The following is a 6,000-nucleotide window of genomic DNA, read 5'->3' as shown; positions in this document are numbered from 1 at the left end:
CTCAGTTTGGTTTCATCAAGGCCAGGTCATGTCTACTTAACCTGGTGGACAACTTTTAGGAGGTCACCAAAGCAATGGATGAGGGCAAAATGTTCACACTGCCTATTTTGAACTGGCCATGACATGTGATACAATACCCCAGACTTTGTTGACTAACTCAAGAGGTTAGGTACAAACCTGTATGTCACCTGGTAGATAGCCAGCTGGGTCAGACACAGGACCCAGGAAGTTAGAATTGGGGAATCCACCTCTACAGAGAGGCCAGTCACAAGCAGAGTCCCTCAGGTATCGGTCTCAGGACCTCTTGGTTTTGGCATTTACTTTTCTGAAGTCAAGGCCAATGACCTCTGGCTGACTAAATTTGCAGATAATTGCAAATCAGGAGCTGTCATTGAATCCCACACTGATGCAAATGTTCTCCAGGAAGAGCTGACAGACAAACAACTGGTGTCAGATCTATGGACTAAAACTAAATGCCAAGAAATGCATAATAGTATCATACAGAAAGTCATCCACCCCTGGTAACTATCATATTGGCAGTACACTCCTAAGAGTTGACCCAGTAGTCAGGGACTTGGAGACACACAGACAGTAATCTAGCATTTGACCATCACATGTCTACAGTGGTAAGAAAATCATTCTATGTTGTACAACTTAAAAACAAAGGTATGGCATCTAGGTCCAAGGCAGTCATAGTTCCACCTTATTCAGCATTCATCAGACCTATCATGGAGTACAATGTCCCCTTTGGTATGTATTTAGCCAGGTATATCCAACAATTGGTACATCCACAGAGGTTCCTCAGTAAAAGAATACAGGGTGTAAGTAACATGCCCTATGCAGACTGCCTGAAGACCCTATATTGTATTATGTCTCTTACAGGTTGCTGAAGGGAGATCTATGCCTTGCATACAGGGCATTGTCAGATACCACTCTGATGGACCTGCTACATAAATGCAAAACAAACAGCACCAGAATTACCCATTCTAAAGACTTAAACCTTGCCTCTGATATAAATAGGACCTGCTGAGGAGACAGGTATGTATACCAGAGACTACCCCATCTCTGGACAGGCTCCCTATTTATGTGAAGCAGAGTTCCTCCCTAATTCAGTTTTGTTCTTTTGTTTTTTTGGTAGTACAGGCTCCCCATCCATGTGAAGCAGACTTCCTCCCTAACTCAACTCAAGTGTAACTTGGACAATTGGATAAGGAGCAGAAAATTCATCCCTGGTTTTGCACCTGTGTCTCTAATGGACTGTAAATGGTTCATCTCCCAGGCCTCTGCATGTAAATGTTTAATCTCCCAGGTCCCTGCTTACACTTATCAAGGGTACCAGAACTTGTCAGAGATGTGGGCTGCACGGCTAGGGTTAAAAAGACCCTTGAGGTCATTAGCCTAGTAAACACCTATAAACCTATGAATCTATAATCAGTAAAGAATGAAGTTATTACTAACTAAGAATGGTCACTAAGTTCCAGACAGATACAAAGCATGCTAATGCAAAGCCTGTTAGTCTAGCATCCTTCTAAGTTTGTAAGGTCTATATTTGTTACTGAGTTTGATCTTTTGTCAGTCATTATTTTTTTAGACCTGTTTAATTCTAGAGATAAGAAGTTGAGACGTATAAGGAAAAGGAAGGGGTTATAGACAGCTGATCGCAGTCTGTATTCTGGCAGCAACAAGCTGAGAAAACAAACTCCTGTGTGGCAGCTAATTAATGTATTATTTCTTTTATTTAACCACAGTCAAATTTCTGTGGATTACATTCACAGTCATACAAGTGGCTGTAGTGGACGGTGGTTGTGTACACATGCGTGTGCGCGTGTGTATGTTAAATGTATAAGGGGCATAGATACTGACAAATATCTCTGATTTCACAGAACTTTTTTGGCTTTGCCTCATATTTTAGTCTGTTCCTTGTAATGTTTGTGCTTTCTACAGAAAATTAATAATAATGCAAAGGTTATTGCTTTGGCAACATTCTATGTATATAATAGTAATATCAGTCCCTGATTTTGGCCCATTGGCCCCCGTTGTCTTACAGCTTTCTCCTTAAAACTTTGGGCTAAGAGGTTGAGCAGTATGTGTACATGTTGGCAGAGGGGAACACAGTGGCTTGAACAATGTATTCGGATAGCAGTGAGCCAAAAATAGTTATTTATGCATTTTTTTCCTTGATTTGATTGCAGACTTCTGTGGTTTGCAGTCATTCATGCAAGTGGCTGTAACTGTGTGTGTTTGTTTATTTTTGTGGAGGCCATAGATGCCCTCAACAGTCCTGATTTCTCAAAATGGCTCTGATTTTTGCCTCGCATTTAGTCTGTTCCTCATAACATATGTGCTTTTCTAGCAAATCAGTGAAGATTGTACTCACTAAATAATGACAGATGTTTGAGTATCAGACATTCAGAAAAAAACATGCTAATGCAAAGCATGTTATTCTGGCAATGATTTACAGTCACAGTCGTACAAGAGGTAGCTGTGTGTGTGTGTGTGTGTGGGGGGGGTGGGAGGGTGTCTGTCAGCCTGTGTGGACCATACATTAGGAGATGACAAAGAAATAAAGGAAGGAGAAGGAATTTTAAGAGATTAACTAGAAAAAGAAGTAAAAGAAAATTCAGCACCAAGACTGGAAGCATAGCAAAGCACAGTTACACTATATACTTATAGTGCCTCCATTATATCCATCTTAGACCGACCCCCCCTATCTCACTAGTATGGAGTCCCCCTGCATTAAGCTACACACCATTCTCCTGGGAGACTTTAACTACCCCTCCATTAATTGTCTGAACCGGTTAGTCCACAGCCCAACCAGGGGCACTAAATTCCTGTATTTGGTCTTTACCAATATGGGTCAACTTTGCTCCCCACCAATTGACACTCTCCCTGGTCAAACTGGACCACAAATCAGTTCATAGATTAGTACTAAGCTAACTACCCTTATGAGCCATTTTAAGCCTTGCCAATTATCCCTTCTGAGACTCAAACCCTGCACCTTGTGTTTGTAAGGTAAACACCTTAACCGTTAGGCCACCCTCCCAACTCCCTCAGTCACATTCACCATAAGACTGAAGGCAGAAGCATCTTCCAATACCTTGATACTCAGTGATTATGCTGATGTTAATCTACCAGGATATTACCTACTAGTTTGCAGAAAGAATTTATGAACAGAGTTGGTCTATGATCAACACCTGTCTTGCATCACTAGGTTGGAACACAGGGGGGTCCTGTCAGTATTGTAATTTGCAGGGAATTCCTTTTTGCCAAAGGGAATAATAATGCATTTTTTTCATTTAGTTTTAGACCATGGCTTTGACACCAATCACATGTTTGAGTTAGCCTTTCTTGTAATATGTTGATATAATTGGGTGGCTCAATCGTTGCTCCTAGTTTGCAATCATCAATGAACTTGGTGATCAAAAGGTCATCGTCTTTGGCCTGGACATCTGAGAAATAGATGTCAAACAGTAAGGGGCCATGCACAGACCCCTGTGGTGATTCACCGGTGATACGTCTACTAGTGGAGGTGGAGTCACGAATTTTGACAGAGTGTGTTATATGGGTGAGCCAATTGGCTACCCATCTAGTAATGTAAGGGTTAATCCCTAGCTGGGAGAGTTTCTCAACAATGCCAGAGTGGGGAATTGTGTTAAAAGCCTTGGCAAGGTTGAAATAAGCTGTGTGCACTATTTTACCTTTGTCCATGGCTTTGGTGACATTCTCAAAGAAGCCTATCAGGTTTAATAACACTTAATGAAGCCAAACTTGTTTGGGTCCAGCTTTTGCAGATTGCCTATGTCCTTGATAAGGTCAATGATAATTCTTTACATGGCCTTGCAGATGAGGCTGGTTAGACCTATGGATCTGTAGTTCCCGGGGTCATCTGATGACCCCCCTTTGTGCAGGGAGATTATTGTTGTTGTACTCCATTCTGCAGGATCATAGCCAGTTCTCAAGCTATGATTAAAGAAAATGCCAAGTGGGTCCACTAGGTCTTGTTTTGTCTAGTAAACAACCTGGGATATTATCTGGCCCCATTGAGGCCATATTTTTGGTCTTGGTGAGCACAGAAATGATCTGTTTTCTAAAGATACTAGGCAAAGGGCTGGTGTCAGGTATGCTTTGAGATATGGTATGGTAGATATGATGGGGAATGGGGGGGAGGGGTTTGTGCTGAATCTGTCAGCTAGCAAGTTGGCGATAACCTCCAGTGCAGTATGAGTGATTCCATAGCTGGGAATTCTCTTTTAGACTTCAGACATAGTTAAAGAATGCCTTATGATTATCCTTGGCTAGGGATGTGATTTTAGTTTTGTAATTTGCTTTAGAAGACTTTACAAGATTTCTGATTTTACTGTTTAGGTTCAGGAGGAAATGTTTCCTCTGCAGAGTGATATCACTCTTGCTTTTGGACAATAGTTTCTTCCTCTTGTTATATAATCTGTTTGGCTTGTTTTTATGGGAAGACCTGGTTTTGATCCAGTCAGGTACAGCGGAGTTTATGCAGTCACTTAAGTGCTTCTACAGGGCATTTACGTACACTTCTGAAAGTAGCAATTGATGTCTGTGACTGTGAGTGGTATGAAGCTTTTTATACCATCGCTCAGTAGGCTGTATTTAGCTTTAGTGAAGTTTTTTTATAATTTTTGTGCCTGTGTGGGTGTCAGTTCCAGTATTTACTTTAAAAGAAACTGATTTGTGGTCTGACAATCAGAGAGGGCATTACGCATGGAGAAGTACAGTGATCCCCACATGTTGGTGAGTACTACGTCCAAAACATTAGAGCCTCTAGTGGGGGTGCAGATTATCTGTGTTAACAAAAGTCCAGAACTCTCTGGGTAAGCATGTTTTTGCTGATGTATGTCCTCCAGTCGATGGAAGGATAGTTAAATGACAAGATTTGAGTTGTAGGACTAAATTTATACACAATACATAGTAAAAAGAATAGCATATGAAGTCTGCAGACAAGAATAAAACCTCCACAATACAAAATGTTAACAGTTTAAATTATAAGGTTTGATTTGCAGGACTAAATTTATAAAAGCACACAGTAAAAACGGAATAGAATAAACTGACCAAATAAGAGAAAAGTAGAGAATTCTACAATAAAAAACAGTAATGGTATAATTTGTACAGCCAAAGTTTCAAGTAAGGATTTACTTTAATTTCTCTTTGAGCTTATTTTAGATTCCTGTTATATGATCACGTGAAATAAGGTATTTAAGAAGTGTTATAGCATGTGTAATCTATGGGGGCTTAGTGCAGTTGCATGTCCATGTTGAAAATAGGTGATTGTGCAGGGAAGTTTTAAAAGGTAGGGTTTTCGGTTGTTCTAAGTAGCAAACACAGAGCATTCCAGTTTTTGGCCAGTGAGCAAGAGTAAAGAAGCTGGCCTGGTGGGAGATTAGGTTTGTGAACCTGCAGGAGTGTTTGATCCTCTGATCTAAGGGACATTTTTGGGTGATAACAGCTAAATATCGAACTCAGGGCAGGGTAACCAAGAGGTTTAAAGAGCATTTTTTTAGCTGTGATTAGTTGCAGATAGGAGAGATAGGTAGTTGGAGTCATTTCATTGACTTAACAGCTGTGCAGTGATGGGTGGAGTATTTAGAATTGTTTGCGAATTTTGCAATTTTGTTGTTATATGACTCAAGTCTGGATTTAGAAGAGCTTTGAATGTTGGTAAGCAGAGGGGCACCATAGATGAGTGAGGATAATAGGTAAGTTGTGGCTAGGGTTGCTTTTGTTGATGGACTTCGGAAGTCATTATGTCTATAGAGCGTTCAAAGTTTAAGATGTGTTTTGTGACTGTTTTCTTGTATATGCAGGTCAATTTTTATTTGTCAATAATGACTCCAAGGAGCTTTGTGTGATTAACGGCTTCGATTAAAGCCTTATTATGTGAGTAGATGGCAAATTCAGTTGTATTTAAGGTGTTGTTTTCTTAGGGCTGAATAGTATGATTTTGGTTTTATTAGTATTAAGGGCTAGGTGGTT

This window comes from Protopterus annectens, chromosome 9.part0, assembly GCF_019279795.1.
Source record: "Protopterus annectens isolate FY-2018-M chromosome 9.part0, PAN1.0, whole genome shotgun sequence".
In the NCBI taxonomy this organism is placed as follows: Eukaryota; Metazoa; Chordata; order Ceratodontiformes; family Protopteridae; genus Protopterus; species Protopterus annectens.
This window is presented reverse-complemented; position numbering follows the sequence as displayed.